The sequence below is a fragment of the Vidua macroura genome, chromosome 1 (genome assembly GCF_024509145.1).
Source record: "Vidua macroura isolate BioBank_ID:100142 chromosome 1, ASM2450914v1, whole genome shotgun sequence".
In the NCBI taxonomy this organism is placed as follows: domain Eukaryota; kingdom Metazoa; phylum Chordata; class Aves; order Passeriformes; family Viduidae; genus Vidua; species Vidua macroura.
In genome coordinates, this window is record NC_071571.1 from 87,951,690 (window position 1) to 87,972,452 (window position 20,763).

The window sequence follows — 20,763 nt, forward strand, 5'->3', positions numbered from 1 at the left end:
GTACCATACATACCACAACCTGCACTGGTCCTCTTGAGCTGCTTCCCACACTCAGAGAGTCCAGATTCTGCAAACATCTCACTGAAAACTACCAGCGACTCTCACTGTCTATCATATGTGCATGCCTTTATACCTTCTTCAGCTCTCTCCTCTCATCTGACTGACTTTAGAAAGTGTTCAGAGTTCCAAGTTGAAGTTGTGTCCCACCAAAAACTTCCCTGCTGTCCCTTGGCATTCAACTCAACTGTGTTTGCTATCACTGGACAGCATTTTTTCTGAAGCTCAGCTCACACTGGACCAAGTATCCTTAGCATGCTCTCACCATTTACTGTATTTAAATTAATTTATGGATTATTCATTTGAATTAAAATCAGACCACAAACTCTAATCTAGATTTACTTAGAGACACTTTACCCAGATGGCACATGCACTCTGTGTAAATGCATTTTACTGATCAATCTAAGCCATTTTAATTAAATACAAAATCCAGCCAAAGTACTTTTCGTATGCTGCTTTTCATGAACAACATTGCAGAAGGGCTATTGGCATCTGGAGTAACCAAAGGTTATACTACCAAATGATTCCTGTAATAATATATAAATGCTTGATTCTTTTGTTTTCTGTTTCCCTCTTCCCATTTTCACCCCCACAGCTATCTGTGGGAACCTTCTGTTCTGTTATCTCTTAATTTCATTTCCAGTGTTGAACATGATGCCCCCAAAGTCACGCAAAATTTGCAGTTTTCCTAAAGCACATTTGCCCCTGAATCAGATTCCAGTCCAGTGTCTTGGACATACGTAGAGCCCTTTGAAGAGGTTGTGTCCAGAGTAGGTGCAAGGGTGATGGGCTTTGCCTCCTCCGTCACATCCTCGCAGCGGCTGCCTTGGAGGCAGGCAGTGGAGGATGTGTGTGAGCAGGCTGTGAAAGCCGTGCACTGATGTGCCGGTCTTGCGAGGGCACGTGTTCTGGAGGATGTTCCTCAGCTGTAACAGCTAACGTGCTTTCAGGCTCACCCCTGTACAGCAGACATGTTGTGTTTTGAGAATATTTGAGCTTTGATCCTACCCTTGCCAGACACTGTAGCCACAGTGTGTGTGACCTCAGATGACCTCAGACTAGTTACTTACTATTTTTGGGTGTCTGTCCTTTTTCTTTTCCAGTTAGCTGCAAGAATAGTCATTGAAGTATATGAAATGCTCAAAAACTGTACTTCAATAGCCTGAACTTCAAAAAATGCCTTGTGTGTTATTCCTTCTGTAAGTGAAAGCATTTGTTCTCTGTGGAGGCTGGGTAGCAGAAGGGCATTTGTGGACAGGATGGTAACATAATCTTTTATAGTCTTTCATGTTTGTAAGAACTGGAATGGACATATATATGCTTGTTCAGAGTCAGAAGAACTTTGCACAAAATTTTCTCTGAATTAAAGAGTAATTGAAGACACAGAGAACACAGCAGGATGATTTCCTGGTAGCCGGTTTCATCAGGTTGTCTATCTGCCTACCTCCTTCACTACCAGGCAAATGTAACAAGAGCAGGAAGTCTGTGCTGTGCAGACAGGCACCAGACTTGGCGAGTGCAGTTTCTTACTGACTTTGCTCCTTCATCAGAGTGGTACAGTGGGACCCATCAAAAGCAAATACTGTAGTGTAGATGCTGTTGTAAATGGCTGTGAAGAAGTGCATGGCTCAGTACCATCACAGCTACAGCCTGAGTTCCCTAAGCAGCAGCTAAGCTGGTGTTAAGTGCCCTGGAGGTAGAATTCTAGGTGCAATGTTTGTATAGTGCAATAAATTAGCATAAATTTTTATAATCCATAGTTTAGTGTGTTCCCACACAATTCAGCATAACTGGTACTACTGGAAGACAGAGGGACACGAACTAAGAGTGTGTGGGGCTGTTGCACTGAATTCAGTAGCAGGTATCCACATGGTTTTGCAGAAGTTACCAGTGGGGGTGTTGTTTTTGAGTGTATTGATTGGTGCACAGCTAAACACAGAGCTTCAGCCAGAGCTGTAGCTGTACTACTGCACAGGAAGAGTCTGGTAACACATCCACGGCAGGCCCTCACCTGGATGGGGTGTTTCCACCTGATACATGCTTCACATCCTAATTGTACTTTCCAGACTGGTGAATGAAGCAGAGCTTTGAAAATGGAATAATTTTTTTTTTTTAATTTTAATAAATCTTCTCTTTTTCCCTATTTGTGAATTTCTGCAAGAAAAGCAACTGCAGTCCCAGCTTTTGGAATGCATCCAGCTATCAAAGTTCAATGATGTAGTGACAACTAAGTGACAGCTAAGTGCTTTAATTCAGTTTGAAGTTAGAGTAATTCAGTAAGAAGGGAATGTATTGCAAAGTACTATTCAGTCCCACACATACATTAGACAGCAAGTGGACTGTACATTATTATTATTTCATTTCAAATTCCTGACAGTTGTGCTGTGGGAAAAATTTCTTCATATAGAGTGTTTAATTCTGGAAGCAATAGTCAGTTCTTAGTAGTGGAAGGAAGTAGCAGTGGACAAAACCACCTACAGACTGGCAAATTTAGATCATCTCTAAATCCATCATCAGCTCCATTCTCCAGCATGTTTCAGTTACATATCTTGGACAACACTGATGGTGGCTTAACAATAAATATGGAAATCGGTTTCTGCAAAATTGAAGTTACAGGCTTTCCATGGGCTGGCTGGGAGGAGCTGCGTGCCAAGTGCTGTGTGTGCCTGATGGTGTCTGGGAGATTCGTTTCTGTGTCAGTGTGACACACCAGTCACGCTGTGTCCAACCCTATTTTCTGCTGCCCCCGGACACCAGCTCTAAACCTGCCAAGGATTTTTACATACATCAGCAGATGCCTGTTCAGTTCCACCTTTAAAATCTTGTTTTCACTGTTAATTCTGGCCCACCCTTTCCATATAACTGTAGATAAGCCAGGGATTGGCAAGGTTTCCAGGTGTAAAATACCTGTAATAGATGCTCAGTTCTCCAGGAAGCAACACTCAGTGGCACTGTTTCCAGCCCATGGAGACACTGGCCTGAGGGTCACTGTATCTGTGAAGGGTACCACTAGATGAAACTTTTATACCAGTCCACATGCCTTCCCTTAGTGCTATTTCATTTAATTAATTAGGTCCATTTTAATAACTGCCTGACTCTGCTTTGTAAATAGGTGCCTGAAAAGCAGTGAAAAGATGATGTTAAGTGCTCACAAGCAGGACATGAATGCTGTTACACAAGCTCATTTCTATGGGAAAAGGACAACTCAAATCACAGCTGAATAAGAAGTGGGAAAAAAAAATATGGCTGGTCATAATGACCATGACAGTCTCCTTGTACATCCTTACCCTACAGGGACAGAGAGGCAAAGGAGCCTGAACTGTGCAAGCCACAGCACCTCTACTGCAGGATGTGCTGGCACGTGCCAGTGGATATCCAGCACTGGATATCCAGTGGATATGCCTGACAAGACAGAGCTTCCTCTCAAACTGATGCCAGTCCTGTGGTGAAAGTGGGTTTTCTTCTGTGCTGAGTGGAAGTGCTGGGCCAGCTTCACTCTCTCTTCCTTGATTTGGGAAAAACTGATGCCAGAGAATCATGGAACATGATTCAAGGTGAACCATTTTCACCTTGACCCAGTGCTCCATCCTTCTGATCTCCTGAAATAGCTTTGATCTTAATTGATTCATACATTTTATGCATGCTTGCTGTGCAGCTGGAAAACAAGCAACAGGGCTTTAGACTTTCAGGCTTTCTTTGGAGATTGATGAAGAATTTGGACAGATTCTCCAGAAACACAGTGGCCAGGATGATTGAATCTATCAAGCATAACAACATGAGATATCATGGGGATATGATATGAACTTTCACAGTTCAGTGATGAGGACTGGCAGCAGAAGCCTCAAAATAAATGTTTGATTTGTTAAGATTGTGCCCTTTTTTGGGCCTCGTTCCAGGACTGAACATATATAGTGGAAAAAGTTAAGCAACGTCTGAAACTTTGCGAAGTCACAATGTATGAACTGATGGTAAAAGAAAGTGAAGGCTGGCTAATAGAAGACAAATTAAAACATTTGGAGAATTAATAGTGGATATAGGGATACAAAAATTATTTCTCAAGAGAGAATATGTCTAAATCAGCATAAAACAAGAACAAGCCTTTAGAATTTTGCCTGATGGTGCAACCCCAGCTCAATGGAGTGTGAAGCACAACAGGCCATCTCCATACCACGGTTTGTATGCTCTGCTAGGAACAGGCAGAATAGCTCCAAGTTACACAACTCTGGAATAATCTCAGTGCTCACCGAGAGACATTGAGTATGAAGAATGAAGGGAAGCTCCTTAAAATAAAGGCCAGATGAGACACTTAGCCTAAATCTGCAAGAGCCATTGAAATAATTGCTAACTCCTTAACCTTTCAAGAAAAAATTAGCTGAACTGTAAAAAATGAAGGATTGAAAAGTGGGTAGGGGGAAGATAGAAAAAACTAGTCAGAGGAAGACACTTTTAATTTGCAGCTTGCTCTCTTCATCAGAATTATTTTAGGATAATCAGGCAGATGCGGATGTTTCTTGGAAGGTAATGCTTGAGTGGTGAAGGTAGAATATGATTGTTGGATAAAACATGCTTGCAAATTTGACAGGTTACATTATCTTTTATTGACATCCAAACAGAACTGCCAGACTCTGGAGGCTTTATTTTTGCATCAGCCTATTTTTTTATGACATCTGCCATCTTTAGAAATTAAACAAACTTTTTATGGCTGAGTTTTAGCAGATTATCTCAAGCAGCCTTGACTGCTTCTTGGTAAATTGTGTGATATGTGATGTGTTTCTGACTTTAACCTGCTTTTTTTTTTCCTTTCCTTCTTTTTCTCTAAAATAATTCAAAGTAATTTATGGGATTCACTCTGTGTTATAATCTAACTTTGATCTGGGGAGACAATACCAAGGCGAAATAGAAAAAGATGGATTATAGTTCCTACATTAATAGACTTGTAGGAAAAAAACCCCTCGTACACTTTATGAAATGAAAAAGATAAGAGCATGAATTAATAATACTTTAACTGCAGTGGCACAAAATCCTTGAACAGTAATGTTCCAAAACTACTCATATTGATTTAAAATCTATATTTAAGACAGTTAGGTTTAGAAGTCCCTCTTCAGCCACATCAGATATAGATTTTCAATTTACAGGATTATTTTAAATTGTGGTCTTTAATTCAGAAAATATCATATAAAGCTTTCCACATTTAAAAGTAAATTCCTTTCTTTAGCTCTTTCAAATTATGCTAGTTAAAGTTTAACAGTCACCACTGATAAATGCTTCTGTATGACCATGTTAACGCAGAACTGCTGCATGACCCACAGAGGCCTTGTCCCAAGCTGCATGCTTATAGACTTTGGAGTCTGGAATGAGGGAAAACCCCCTGTGGATACAGATCAGAAGAAGAGGCTAATGGAGCACCTAAGATCACTGAGGGCCAAATTCTGCCTGAGGTCATGTGTACCTATTGAGTACCACAAGGGTTTGTGTTCATGAAAGGGCAGAGTTTGTCAAAATCGTTTTACTGCTAATAAATAGAGATTGATCTACTTAAAAATAAAGTTAGCCAGTTCTTTGCTTTATATTGAAGTAGCAGCATAAGAGAATTGATTATTGCTTTCTTGACTTCCAAAACAGTTCTTGAGAACTTTGCTGGAAGCATGTACTGTTCATTCAAAGGGAAATGATTACAGCCTGTAGCTACATTAATGTGCTGATATGTAATTAGCACAGTGTCACTTTAAACAGCAAATTAATTCACAGTGGTTAGGTAAATTGTAACACATACTCACACCTGTTTTTCTATAAAATGACCAAAATTTTTAGTGTGCCCCGGCAAAAACGTCCTCTCCAAAAAAAAAGGGTGAATTGGTGTGGAAGAGATGTGGTGTGGAAGAGATGTGAAACTCAAAAATTGTTACAAAGCATGGAGGCTGGGAAAAAAAATTGATTCCAACAGTGGCAAGAAATTTCTCCCTGGGCAGAGAAGACAGTATCCAGATCCAAAGAAAAGTGCTAGTTTACATTTAATGGCTTGACAATGAGGAAAAATCACCCTGGCTTGAGTTGAAATTCATATTCTGTGGCTTCAGTATTCTTGTAATGTGTTTCTGAAACGGGAAAATAATTCTCTTCTCACTTTGGGTCCAGCCACACCACCAAATTTTGTATGTGGGCATGGTGGTGGAAGTCAGAATTCCTCTCAGACCTCCAGTTTAGGGGTTTGATTTGATGACCAGGTATGGAATAGCATCTCCTCATCCTGGAGAAAGAACCCCTTGAACACCTCTGAGGTCATATGAACATGTTATGTTCTTGCTTCTTATGCAAACCACAGAAGCAGCGACTGTCTGGCTAATGATATCTGCCAGTGATGGCTCTTGAAAGACTGACTCACTGTGAGGATTACACTGGCCAGTTTAGCTAAGAGGCCAGATTTCAATGATCATTCACTGCAGCTTCCAACTTCCTCTCACACTGCGGAAGAGGGGAGTGAAACACCAGGCAAGAGGTGATTTGCAAATCTCTGCCTCCATTCCATCAGTATTCATCATGACTCAAAGTTTATAGCCATGGAGTGAAAGATGATTGCAGTGTCAGACTAGGGAAATGAATCTTGAGGAATGAGCAGGTTTCCCATTTATCCATAAATCAACTTATCCTTGTTGGTGGTATAAAACAGGTAAAAGGATGCTCTGTGTACAGCAGGTTGCTTGCTAATACATCCTGCTTCCTGTCTGAGGTGTCACACAGAGCAAACAATGAGACCCTTCCATAGAGCCTGGTGGGCCCAGACTTCTCTCAGAAATACCTTCAGTGAACAAAAACAAGGAGACACAAAAGGAGGAAGTGCAGAATAATTAAGCAGAATCTTCTCTAACTCAGAATATTTTCATGCTTTTTCCAGAGGACATCAGCAAATATTTAAGGATGCAATTTCAGCTATAACCTTGAATTTCCTTGTAGAAATGGGATAAAGTGAATCATTTAGTTTTATATAAACATACTTTTTCTGTAAAAAGCAGATTAATTTTGGGTCCCAAGTTTCTAGTACTCCGTGTTTTGATTTCCTTTTAGTGCCTTATAGGCACAGTTTAGAGAATTGGTAAGACAGATGGAGCTTGGTTAACATGACTTTTTTTCACACTGAATGTAAAAGTGGTTGGGTATTTTTTTTATTATGCAGCCGAGATATGAAAGGCAGGTGGCTGGAAATAACTAATTTCTAGATAAACTATATCATTTGTAGCAAAAATCTTAGAATACATGCATAAAAAGATCTGGGGATTCTTCAAGTTGCAGACTAATAGCTAAAAACTGTTGTTGCACTCATCATTAGGCAACCTTAAGAGCCATGTTACTGGCAAAAATACTGATGGCATTCCTTTTGACGCTCTTGTAGGGAAAGACCTTTTAATTCATAGTTTTGTCCTTTGCCTAATCTGAGGTCTGACCAGTTGAACTGTGCTTTATTCCATCCAAGATAAATTTGGAAATGAACAAACTGATAGCTGTGACTTTTATTTGAAGTAGATAAGGAAGCTTAAAAAAATTAAAATCTTTTGAACAGAAGTTTGACATTTTAGAGCAAACAGCTTATGTAATTTGCTTAATTCTGTTAATGTGAGTACTTATCAACAGAGTGCCTGAACAGGCATTCAGTTGGTCATCTTCATAAAAATAGTAGCCAAGTACACTTCATTTCCTCACCCACTTCTTCGCTTCTTCAAGTTTGTTTGGAGAAGCAAAAGTACCAGTTAAAGTAGCAACAGCATAAAGGTAATATGTGGAGAGTCAGAGACAAAAAACCAATAAATCTGCCAAATATTTTTTGAACTGAGATAGCAATAGTGTTGTCTTGTGCACCTGGCTTCAAAGTGCTAATCTTTATTATAATGCATTGCAATATATTGTGCTGGATTGACACACACATATATGTATAGATATATATGTAGAGAGAGATGTATTCATAAGTATATTAAGGGATTTTCAAGCTCTGCTTTTCAAACCATTTCAGTTGGGAGCAAAATGTAAGTCCACAGGGAAAAGTACACATAGAAGTAAATACTAAACTCATAAGAAATTCAACAACAGCTCTGAATATTTTCGTTAGCATTAATTTATGACTTGAGTTGAGCAAACAGTAAAAAAAAAATGCTGTCCTGTGAATATCTGCTTGGATTCACAAGTGAATTTGAATTTAACTCTTTGAACCATTTCAAGGGGCTGTTTTCTGTGGATATTTGGTACAGAGCTTTATTAGCAGAAACTGCTCTCAGCAATGCTTACCCTTTAAATTCTTAAGTTTGAATGTTAACCAAAAGTGGTTTCTTGAACTGCATATCCACAGAGTCAGTTAGTTAATTAGACAACTAACCTCATCAGGAATAAGGTTTACAAGGCTTATATAATTTAGAAATGCAGTGTGATTTACAAATGTTCACAACTCCTTATGAGTGATCTTCAGACCTGGAATTATTAATTATGAAGGCATTCATAAATAATTCTGCATAACAAATTTGGAAATGTTGTGATCTGTGTAAGGGTAATTTGCAAACAAGAAACAAAAGGCAGCATTTGTTTCTACATGATTAGTTGCTAATTATTCGCTTAGCTTTATCTGCTACTGAAAGAACTGGTGTTGGCAAAGTTGCCAAAGAAATACTTTCAACCATCAAGATCTGGAGATCATGCTGCAAACTCAGTAGGGCTGATTCCATCTGCGGTGAGCTGGTGTGTCTTTGTTGAGGTCAACTAAATGGCAGCTGCAGATTCCAGGTCAGAACTTGGCTTTTCTGCCCCAGGTTGGCAGCTACTTGGGTGCTTTTTCCATTTGCTCTGTTAACAGTACCAACAGCACACAGTGTTATCTGTGCACCTGATTTCCATTCTTCTGCACTTTTCTTTCGCAGATTGACACATAGGTTGAATTCAAAAGTGCAGGAAAAGAGCTTTGGCTGCAAAAGGAACCTGCATACCCGAGGGTTTGCTCTAAACTATTGTGAGACCTCCGGCTACAACACAGGACATGGGAGCTTTTCTGAACCCTCGTGTCTTGTGTTGCAGCCAGAGGGGCACATCTTTTCAGCAGAGTCTGAGATAAGGAGAAGAAACCAACGTGAAAGAGATGTAAAGAGAAAGTGAGAGACGGGTACAGGCGTGGGACTTCACTGAACATCTAAAGAAGCAGACTCAGGAATGTTATCCTTGGCATTAACCTTTGAAACTTTCTCCTAGATCCAGAGGAGATGTCAGATTTCTGGCTGATCTTGAATGCAGATTGAAAGTTCTGAATCAGGTAGTAGAAGTTACTGTATACTTGCAATGCCACTGGCATTGCTATTTTTTGGGTTTTTTTCTGCAAATTTGACTAGGATCACTGAATTAAACACTAAACAGTTTGCAATTATCTCATGATCTGTCATTTTGAAACTCAGCTGTTTTGCATCTGTACTTCAGCTGTTGTAGGTATGAGCTTTCCATAGAAATAGAGCTATAATAAATATCCTCACGTTTTAAGCAGAGAGCACGCCTCTGATTAGCACTGAACTTTTTGTTTCTCACTGGGACAAATTTTTCACTTTTTTCAGCTGACTTCAGAGTGTGCCTCATCTTGGGTAGGAGCTGCAACACAATTTCTTTGTTTGGCTTAACTTTGCCACTTGTTTAAAACATTGCGTGCCTTTTTGTCCCATGCAATAAAGTGTACTCAACTGAAATTTTCCTTTTTAATGCTGCATTGTATTGGACACACTGGGATATAATGTTTTAAATATATGGATTAAAAATATAATACTGAAATACTCAGAAGAGGATTATGGATTTGTATTTTGAGTTATTAAAATAACATAATAAGGGTGATTAAAAATATTCGTGTTCTAGTCCTATAATTTTGACATCTTTTAGGAAGCTGCAAAGACTTGTCTCATGTGTCAATAGACACATTTAGATTTTGATGTAAAAGCTGAATAATTTAGAATATGTTTCCAGACTGTCTCTGATCACTGAGACTTTGCCCCATTCTCTATTGACTGATTTCAGTGGCAAGACACACAAAACAAAGCTCTGATCAAGGAATAAGAATAGGTTAAGAATAGCAGGAGCTAAATCTTGGGTCATCACAAGACAGAGCTTTTGAAGACTGCCTTACCAGGCAAATACTCTACTTTTGTAGTCCATTTTGGATTACTATTTCCCAGGGGAAAAAAAAAAGGTACTTTTAAGAAATGTAAATAAATATTCTCACCTTCACTTCTCTGATCAGGCTCAGTGTTTCCTGCTCACTTAGTGTAGTTATCATTTAAATGAGAGACAGTGCTTTCATTAAGAAAGTAGCCTCCTGAGTTTTCAATGCCATTTATACTTTTCTGTTTGATCTCCTGAGCTTTGGTGCAAGTCATCAGAATGAATTAGCAAAATAACCCACAAAAAACCAATAGTTCAATGCCATCTATTATCCCACTGATTCCCACTTCATTGAAAAGCCCAGTGGTTGCATCTGTGTGTATGTGTCTCTCTGTCTCCAGCACTGCTTTCAGTCCTGAAGGATAAAACTTGATAATATTGGAAAATGTTGCTAGAAGAGCTCAATCTTTCTGTATTCTCGAATACAAGTCATGTTTGGACATCTTCTGAGGGGAAAAGGGGTGAGAAAAACTTTCCTGTCCCAGTGGAAGGCCTTGGAGGTGTCAACACTTCAGGAGAGAACAGGAACTCATGCACTGGGATAGAATAACAGAACTCTGGGTGTAAATTTCTGCAATTGCAAGGTTTACTACAGCCTTAAGCACTTTACCTAGTGTTTTTTCCCTTTCTAAAATATCCCATATGGGCTTGCAAAACTTCCAAGAGCTTCTTAAAATACTCAAAATGAAGGATGTACTTCAGGGTTTTTTCAATGATCTTTATTCAAATACTTTGCTTCCTATTGCATACATTACATTTTGCACTTGAATTACAAAGCAAATGGTTTGACAGAAAAATATGCCTATACTGTAGGAGAGGTGTAGATTTTTGCTCTGGAATCTGCCAGCTAGACTGTACCAGCTGAATAGAGTTTTACAAGTAGTTAGCCATCAGACTGTAGCCAAACTTCTAGTTTAAAGAAAAAACCCAGCAGTTAAGTATAGTTTAATTTTTTCCCCCCAGGAGGTATTGTTATTATAAACTGTAATTAGTGGGTTTAACTCAGCAATATTTCATTTCTCTTACTGGAGAAAAAGCTTCCTAGCTGAGCATCTTTGTTAGAGCTGTCAGTATCTGCATTCAGAAAAGGAAAAGAGCTGTGATCAAAAATGGGTAATTTCTTGGCAGTTTACATGCACACCCTGCCAATCAAGAAAGCTGAGGCCTCCTAATGATATCACAATAACAGAAAAAGAAATTTTGTCTAACATTCAGGTGCTTTTCAGAGAATCTATTTGCTCAAGTGAGAAGTTTTATTTGTTGGCGGTGGCTGAATGCTTGATTACAGTAGCTGTGCTAAATATCACTGCTGGCGCTTGAGATATATTTAGATTCAGCTCCCTCTGTCTCAGAAAAACCAGCAATTAAAATGCAGCACTGTAACTTAACGTAACTGATAATAGGTATAAGGCTGAGGAAGCTTTGAGATGTTGCCAAATCTGCTATGGAAACCATAGATAAAGCATGAAAATGGTGGGAGCTATTTCTTCCTGTACTAGTCAGAGCCCATACTCAGTTCCATCAGTGAAACTTGCATCAGTGCAGGGATTTTCCAGGGAATCTGAAGGAGTTAGATGCCTTTGACAGCAATAATCACTACAGCATTAATCTTACTGTCTATAATTTATCTGCTTCACAAGATTTGTTAGTCCTGAACAGACCTAAAGTACCTCTTTTAAAAGCCTCTCCTCTCTCCTCTCCTCTCCTCTCCTCTCCTCTCCTCTCCTCTCCTCTCCTCTCCTCTCCTCTCCTCTCCTCTCCTCTCCTCTCCTCTCCTCTCCTCTCCTCTCCTCTCCTCTCCTCTCCTCTCCTCTCCTCTCCTCTCCTCTCCTCTCCTCTCCTCTCCTCTCCTCTCCTCTCCTCTCCTCTCCTCTCCTCTCCTCTCCTCTCCTCTCCTCAAGGTTTATCCATCCTTTGGGTTCTGAATCTCTGCACATGATTTCTGTCTGCTCTGACTTCTTGCACAGATCAGCAGGAGTCAACAGGATCATCCCAGTTCTCCCCATATGGCTCTGATTTCATCTAGTGTTCTCAGGTAGTGAGAGAGGAGAACAAGTGATGAGCATAAAACCTAAAGGTTTATCCTATCCTATCCTATCCTATCCTATCCTATCCTATCCTATCCTATCCTATCCTATCCTATCCTATCCTATCCTATCCTATCCTATCCCATCCTATCCTATCCTATCCTATCCTATCCTATCCTATCCTATCCTATCCTATCCTATCCTATCCTATCCTATCCTAACCATGCCTGAACCTTTTGTGATTTCATCTGTTCTCTGCTTCTTCCTCCCCCTTCTCTGAATACTCTCAGCCCTCTCTGATTTAATGAATGCTAAAGTCCCTAAGCTCTGTTAAGGCTGTGACACCCTCAGACAGTCCCAGGACAGAGGACGTAGCAGAATGCAAGGTCTAGTACATAATTCTTGACTTTATTTTTAACTGTCATCCATGTGCAGGAAATCCAGCACAGTACATCTTGAAGGACAAAGTGGGAAGGCACTGTCTCCTTGGCACATGCTGTTTGACTTTGCTGGCAAAAACCTGCTTTCCAACATACATGGAAAAGGCCTCACTCTTACGGGCTCTGAACTTTCCAGAAGTTGCATTTACTGTGAAAAAGAGATGTAATAAAGAGCCACTCTTGTCTTCATTTGAGTTCTACTTATGTTCTGAAAGTCCCATGCAGTTCACTGAAAGAGTTCCTCCATCTCTCTTCAAAACATGAAAATTAGTGATTGTCAGAGCTCCATACTGACAGGATAAGGAACTGACTTTGCCTGTTTATCCTTAAAACAGTGGCACTGTATAAGTTACTTTAGCCAGTGACTTTTCTGAAAAGCAAAGGAGCCTGTTTATATTTGCAGGCCGAATCAGTCTATGATCACTATATAGAGCACGAGAACAAAAGTAGCAATTCACTCAAACCACAAAAAAAATCTTATCTGTCATTTACAATGCCATTCTTTAAAGCTTCTTTCAGTATTTTTAAATTGAATTATCATATGTATGGTCTACATGTCTTTGATGCACTATTTAATTGACAAAAACCTCATTTTCAACTGAAAAAGGCAGCTTTGCTGGAAACATAATAATCCATGCACCATTAGCCTTCATTATAATCAAAAAGGAACAGTAAAAATGTCACCTTCTAGCACAGGTCAGCTTCCTGAGTGGTTCACAGGTGGTGTTTGTTCACTTTACTGACTAAAATAAATCTTATTTCTCCCGGCTGCAAGAACAACACAGTTAATGGAGATTGAGGTGGGCTTCAGGCTGCATCATATACATTCAGCAGAGATTAATTTAGTACTTTAATGAAGAATGTTTGTCAGTAGTCATGATTCAGGGGAAACATCCATTAAGAGCCTTGAGTGAACTTGCAGTAGTCAGAAAAGAGATTGTCCCTGTAAATTAAGCCTCACCAAAGAGGCATGGCAATCATGTGGTGCTCCTTGAATGTGGCCAAGCTAGGCAAGGCAGGCCACTTGTGGGTACGTGCCTCCTCCCCGCAGGCAAAAGAAGGGAGCAAGGCAAGATCTGCCAGAGCAATCCTGTAAATCCGACAGAGGGTTGACACAGAATCCCAGTGGGAGTGATGGGGTGAGTGATTGGTGCCTGTGGCAGCAGGAAAATGAGGAGGGCTTTTTTTTCCCTCTTCACACTGGCCTGCAAAGCCAGTTAGCTGTGAGAGGACATTCTTCAAAGTTGTCTACCTTTTTAAAGGCAGAGTGGCTTTCGTGGCAGTACAAGCTGTGTCCTGAACCCTCATGCATCCTGCTCCTGGCACAGTGACACTGTGGCAGCATTGCTGATCTTCATGCACTTGGTACCAGGCTGTGCCAATCGCTGGGTGCTCTCACCTCAAGCACAGGCTCCTGTCTGGCCCCACTGCACTTTTGATACTTTTCTCCCTTGATTCTGCTCTCTAAAGAGAAAGAAACTGCTGGTGGAGCCAGCAGCAGAAGAGCGAAGTGAGATTTTCTATACAATGCCATTGCTATGTTTTCCTCACCATCACTGTGCTGTGAAAAGCTCTGGCCTGTATGGACCCACAGGGGGTCTGTAGGTTATGTGGTATACATGGAGTAGGATGGAATCAGGCTGGGATAAGGGTATCTCATTAGGACAGCATGTGAATGGGCAAAAGCCACCAGTGTCAGTCCTCCTGCTCTAAGGGGACTGGGAGGGAATGAGAAAGAGTCAGGGGCTGAGGGAGGAAGAGAGGAAGAGGAGGAGATCCAGACCCACATCCTGCAGGACTGCACTGCCTCCTCTTCCAGGAGATTTTGCAGTGTGTACTTGTACTGACCTACTATTTCAGCTTTATGAGTGTTTGGAATGCCATTGGCCCTCAGCATTTGGCACAGAAATGCAAAGCCACAATCTCTGCTTTATTTGCAGAAGGAGGTTGGGACTATTTTGAAGCCATGGCAATCAAAAAAGGTTTGAAATGGAGAGTGGTACAGAAATGGAGACAAAAACAGAGCATGTGTGGGTGTGTGCAGGTGTGCTTTCCAGATCATGGGCTGAGCAGAGAAGAGGGGCAAATGTTTGGGAGCCGATGTCAGACACATGTTTCCCTTGTGTTCCTCCAGAGCAACTCCATCAAATTACTTTGCTCACTGTCTTTGCTGCAGGAGTCATTTCAGTTTTTCAGAAGAGTTGCAAACCTGCAAGCTGAACCTGAATATCATTCACAAAAGCTGTACTCTTTACCTCTCCTCCTGCGTGGGTGTATCACACCAGGTTACTCAGGCAGTACTACAGTTCAGTGTTTTCTGTTTGAATTTGATAATAAATGTTACAGAAGGCAAACACATTTCTTTCTACTCTGCTAGCAGGGGAAAAGCAAGGAGTAGAAGAGGCACTGAGATGAAAGACATAACTACAGGTGGAACACATCCACCAGCTGACAAACAAACAATACCCAGAATAATGAGAAAATACTTTCAACACTGTGGCCTCAGGGCAGGCCAGGCCAGGCTTCCCTATTCCCACACCTCAACTGGTGTGCAGTTACAACTGTGGCTGTCATGGGTGTCCTAAAGAAACACCGAATCCAGCTGGCAGAAGGTTCCAAACTTTCCATGGTGTCATCCTCCCCAGAATGCCTCCATTGTGTGTACTGGGGCAGTGCCAGGCAGGGAGCTGCAGGGTTCCTGTGGCAGCTGTCCAGCTGCATGCATACTGGAATTGAGCTGAGTTTCCATCAGGGACTGACTCAGTGCAGCACACTGACCTAGTGGCAATGTCCTCCCTTCTCACCCCCTGCCGGCAGAAGCCCCTGTGTGCTGGGGAGTGCAGCTTAGTCACTCTGCAACCTGCATCCCTCATCCTCTGCAGGATAGGAGAGAAGGGAGAAGGGACGAGAAATTGGTATCACCGCCTAAACCACTGCTCCAGAGGGCTAAACCACACAGAAGTGTGGGTGTCTGTGCCCTCTGTGAGGAGTGGGAATCACACTGAGGATTGGGAGGTTGAGTGGAATTATCTGCCTTCAAAAGGTTCATGGGAACTTTAAATGTTGGCTGTCTCTGCCTGGCTGTCTTCAAAGGCTTTTTTTACTTATGGATTACTGTTCCTCCTCCAAAAGTATGTTTGTTCAAGCAAGAAAATTAACATTAATGTGGCCATTGTTAATCTAATATCTTCCTTTTCTTAATTTTGCCAATGTTAGAAAAACAAAATTATCTTTTCCCCTGGCCTCGTATGGTCTCTGTCCATAGCAGAAGCCAGTGCTGAGGGAGCATCTGGGGCACTCCAGGTCTTTTGCTCTTTTTTCAGCAGTGGACTCCAATATAACCAAGTTAATTGTCCAAAACCTTTTATTACCAGTGCACAGGCTAGGTGATATAGTAAGGGCTGAATATAGTAAGGGCTAAGAAAGTCCTTGCAAACTATTTAAAGGGAGAGTCAATAATTCTTATGTGCTGCCTTCTTCTCTGCCATGGAACTATCCACAAGTACTATAAGAAGAGCTGAATCACTGCATTATAAATAGACTCACTACATTTTTTTTCTTCCTGAAAATAATTTTGAATCGAACATGCCTACTCTATTCACTTTGAATTACTGCTCCTAAGAAAAGAGAAGATGATGACATTTTCTAACTCTTTCTATTTTCCCCATTAGTAGTCTGACTGTTAAAAGCCTTGACTGTTAGCCTTTGGGATGCAAACCTGCTTCCATTTAAGTCAATGTGAGTTTTATCATTGACTTAATTGGAAGTGAGATTGAGCCATTGGGCATGTGAGTGGCTTTATATAGAACTTTGAAAAAAATAATAAAGGAGACTGAGGCAAAATGTAGTGCCAGTTTTTTCATCACAGTAATAACCCAGCTTTGCCCAGCCTGCCAAGAGTCATGCTAAGAGGAAAGCCTAGCCTCAAAGGAAGTGCTCATAATATTATAGCCTAATTAGTTTATGGGAGAAAAATGCTGAAGGGGAGAGCCGCTCCCGTTGTTAAATATTTCAGCATTGCGACGCTGAATGTTGTCTGCTCAACACTAAGTTAGCCAGAGTCCTTGCCCTGTTCCACTGCTGCCTGCCTATGGTTCTATGCTCCCTCCTCAAGCCTTGGTTTTGGTTTAATGGCAGTCATGCTGGGTATCTCTGAAAGTCCAGAAAACATTGGTTTTCTGTGTATCTAATTTGCCCATTATTAATATTATCCCCAATCTTTTAAGTGGGTGATTATTAAGCAAAGAAATAGCAATGAAGCAAGGAAAGAATGTGATAGGGAGATTTACTGTGTGGGAGGCAGAGATAAAATTAGATTTCTTTAAGCTATGTAGTACAGTTATTAGGAAGTTAGGCTAATTTTTCAAGGAGCAGTCACTTAAATAACCTCATCTTATTATTCATGGTGAGGTATTTACTACAAAAATTCCTTCCCCCAGGTCATCATTTTTTCCAGCAGCAGAAGCTGGGAACTCAACAATTGTTTGCAGACCAGAATAATGCAATGACATGTTACAGTAATGCGAATGGTAGATTATTAAAGGACATGATTTAAAACCACTCTGCTGGTGCTAGTGGAATTTGTTTGTTTGGCCTCTTTTAGCATTTTTACTGGCTCTCTCCAAGTTTTCCATTTACAGTCTCAGTGGAGACAGCAGTAAATTTTACCCATCTCAATTTGTTCTTAATGCTGTTTCTTATTATCTGCTGACTTTTCTAAAGGTGCCCCAGTATCAATCTCACTGACTGTTAATAGCACCCAGTATCTCCACCACCACAGAACTCCCAAGTGTATTTTGCCTTAATTAGTTTCTTTTTTTCCCATCTCTATTCTGTTGCTCCCACCTAGCCTGTGTATGAATTAATCAGACTGACTTTTAGGCTAAACTATGGGCTTCTAGGAGCACATGCAACTCTTAACACAGAATACATTTTCCAAGCCTTGAAGTGGGAGAGAGTCTCAAATAATTTGTGGGTTTGGCAGTCTTGCACAGCTTGGCAAAATATTTTCACTTACACTTCTTTCAACAAAGCGACTCCAGCTCTGCTCCTGTTTTGTTTTGCTCTATGAGATTGTTTACAGGACTACTTCAGCATGTACTTCTTCCCTCCAGCTTGCTGGCATACCACTCTGAGCCACATGGGTTTATGCAGACCTCTCCCCTTGACCTTTCCAGTGAGCCACAAGAGGTCTGCATAAACCCCTGTGGCTCTTTACTGCAAAATCAGCCTCTCAAAATTCAGGGGAGAACTCTAGCTCTTCTAAAAATAAGGAGAATGCTGGAAGGAGGCAGGTTATAGTTTTTATACCAGGAAACAAAATAAAGGGATCAAGGGGAGAAAGCACATGCTTTTGTCATGCTCTCATTATTTGCAGTCGTAACTTAATCTCTTGCTGCTGGTGATTTGCCAGTAAAATGGGTCCTTCTTGTTTTAGAGAGGACACTTTTGAATCATTGACCTCTGCTATGTTGTTGGCTGAATGAGACCTTACATGCCAAAGGCTCCGGTTTAGAAAAAGAATCAGTACACCATGCAGAGCTCTGCTACTTGTGTTAGGCTGCTAATATTATTAATTAATAAATAATAATTAATTAATATTAATTAATAATATTAATTAATATTAATTAATTGCTAATATAATTAAATACACATGATTTAATTTGAGGGCAGAGGTACTGAAATGGAGATCATCTTAGTCCCTCATAAATGGCTAAGACTGGAGAGCCTCCTTAGAGTTGCAAATCCATGTGTGCCCAGGACCTCTCAAGGTGAGGCAGTGAGGAGACACTTTCACTTCTACAATTATTGGCTGCTGATCTCCTGTGTCAGGGTGTATGTAGCTGTTCCTTTAGGACAAATTTGGAGAGGTTAGGACTACCAGAGATTTCATTTTTTCAAAAGAAATGTTTTCTTGTTTAAAAATGAGGTAAATATGAGCATGACAGTGAGAGAAAGGTGTCCTTAAAACATGGATTCAGTTCTAGTATGTGAAAGGAAAATCCTAACCCGATCCTGAGGCTACCTCCAGAGCAGCAGCATAGGGGGAAAATCAGCTTTGAAAGCAACCATTTTGATTAATGTAAATCAGTATAAAAATTCCTCAAGATGCTCTAAAGTAAGCTGGAAAAGGTTAATATGACTGGTTTTGCTGGGGTGGGAGGTGGTGCATTTTTGAAAATGCTGAAGAGAAGATGAAAATAGGGTTTTTACAAGATGTTTTTGTCTCTCAAACTTCAGCAACTGCAGTAATTAAGCAGCACCAAGGAATGTATTTTCAAGGCAGGTGCAGAACTGGCATAATGCTAACAGAGACAGTGTACTAGTGATGTACAAACAGCTCTTCTCACCTCTGCTGCTAGGTCATACTGCTCTAGGTCCATGTTTTCCTCCCCAGCCTCCCACCCCACCCCATGTTTCTCTTTCTCTTGTTTCTTTTTCTTCAAACAAGGCCAATGAACATTCTTTCTACTAGCACCAGTAGGGAAGGGAACAAAGGCTGACTCTGCCTGGCAAATTTGCATGCCAAATTCATAAGACTGTCAGGCTTCTCTCATTCCCAGAAGTATTTGCTCTTAAAAACACTTGTAACAGAAGTGACATTGTAAACAAGACAAGTGTCCCTAATGAGCAACTGAAGCTTTTCAGAATTAAGTTTTTAGGAATATACGTCAGCATCAGTCAATTGTTTTCTTAGCCTGATTATGGCATTGCACTCCTTGCAACAATAAACATTACATTTGTCTTTTATAGGAAAAGAAAAATGGAGATAAGGAGTGTGCAGACAGTCTGGAAGACTGTAACTGGGCCATGGATTCAAGGCAGGATGCCTTGAAAACCCTCTTTCAGACCTGTTTTTCTCTTTTGGTGACCTTGTCCAGTTCTTTCAGGTTTGTTTTGCTGCAGTATATATGACTGTAGGACAGCAGTACAAACCCGTCATGTAAGAAGAAGAGACAGTTCCCCCCAGTCTCCAGTGTTCACATGCATGCATCCCTGCCCTGGGCTCCCTGTTGCACTGTCACCAACATACTGGCACGCGAGAGAGGCACAGGCCACTTGGTTTCCTCACTGCATGCAGGTGACACGGGTTGTGCTGGCACATAAGGTTTCCATGGAGCTTTGCACTGTGACCACCCTGACAGAGGTGACACAAGCTAATGGGTGTGAGCTCTCCTTTTTTTTCTGAGAGGAAAGCAGGACCTTAAAATAGATCAGAAACAATATGTATGGTATTATCACAGTATCCCAGAGCCCTTGGCTCCCTGGGGCCTCCCAGCTGCAGGGCAGGGTGGTTGTGCTTTTTCTGCAGTCAGTCTCAGCCCCAAGAGCCTTGGGAGCACACCAAAAGCTTGGTGCAGCACACAAATTGGTGTTTTGGGAGGATTCATTTCTGGTCACCTTCTCCTCTTTTGTCCAAGTCCTATGGTCCCACAGGTGCTGTGGAATTCATTCCCTGACCCAGATTTTCCTTGGGGTTCCTACACAACTTCCAAGGCCAGACGTTCAAAATTTTGGGCTTAACTGTTCTGCCTTTTTCTGAACCCTTCAGTGAAATGCAATTAGCACATATTTACCTAGCTGAGAGGCACATTGTAAGGCCTAATGAATGGCCTCACAGTACCTGGTGTGCTGTTAAAACCTAGAAGAGCCTGATAAGGAGGTGAGCTTTACTTAATTAAGTTAACCTTCAGATTAATCGAGCTGTGTGTTAAAAAAAAAAAAAAAAAAAGCAAAGTGAGAGCGCACAGCTCCTGCAGGTATTGTGGTCTTGTTTCTGGGGCTGCCCTCATTAGAGTGAGCCAAACATAGTGTCTGTCAGAGGGTATGTACATTGCTGGAGTGCACGCTGATCCTCCCTGCTTATTTATGCTTTGCAAAGTATAAATTTCTGAAATAAATTGTTGATCTACTCTGCATGCAGCAAAACTTTGCCCAAGGCTGGACTGGTGATTTTTTTTTTTTTCTGTGTGTCTACTTGCTCCTTTGGATGATGCCCACATGCTGCTATTTCAGTTCCTAACCAAGCAATTATCCAGCTACATGTATATGCAGCAAGCACACGGGGC

General features: G+C 41.0%; 3 long non-coding RNA genes across 5 annotated transcripts in view; 2 read left to right on the forward strand and 1 right to left on the reverse strand.

The window, feature by feature from the left end:
* LOC128811597 (uncharacterized) overlaps positions 1–20,763 on the forward strand; it is a 69,460-nt gene that overhangs the window by 34,066 nt on the left and 14,631 nt on the right. The gene's annotated exons all lie outside the window — the stretch shown is intronic.
* LOC128811613 (uncharacterized) lies at positions 6,414–12,765 on the forward strand. Its single transcript, XR_008438409.1, has 3 exons — positions 6,414–6,553; positions 9,280–9,340; positions 12,690–12,765. It is a non-coding gene; the product is annotated as an uncharacterized LOC128811613 (long non-coding RNA).
* LOC128811604 (uncharacterized) lies at positions 12,644–15,170 on the reverse strand. Of its 3 annotated transcripts, none has more exons than XR_008438406.1 (4): positions 14,950–15,170; positions 14,094–14,176; positions 13,379–13,462; positions 12,644–12,941 (listed from the first exon to the last, which is right to left on the reverse strand). It is a non-coding gene; the product is annotated as an uncharacterized LOC128811604 (long non-coding RNA). The 3 variants fall into 3 exon arrangements; XR_008438405.1 differs by having other exon boundaries at positions 13,947–14,176; XR_008438407.1 differs by having other exon boundaries at positions 12,644–12,945; positions 13,947–14,176.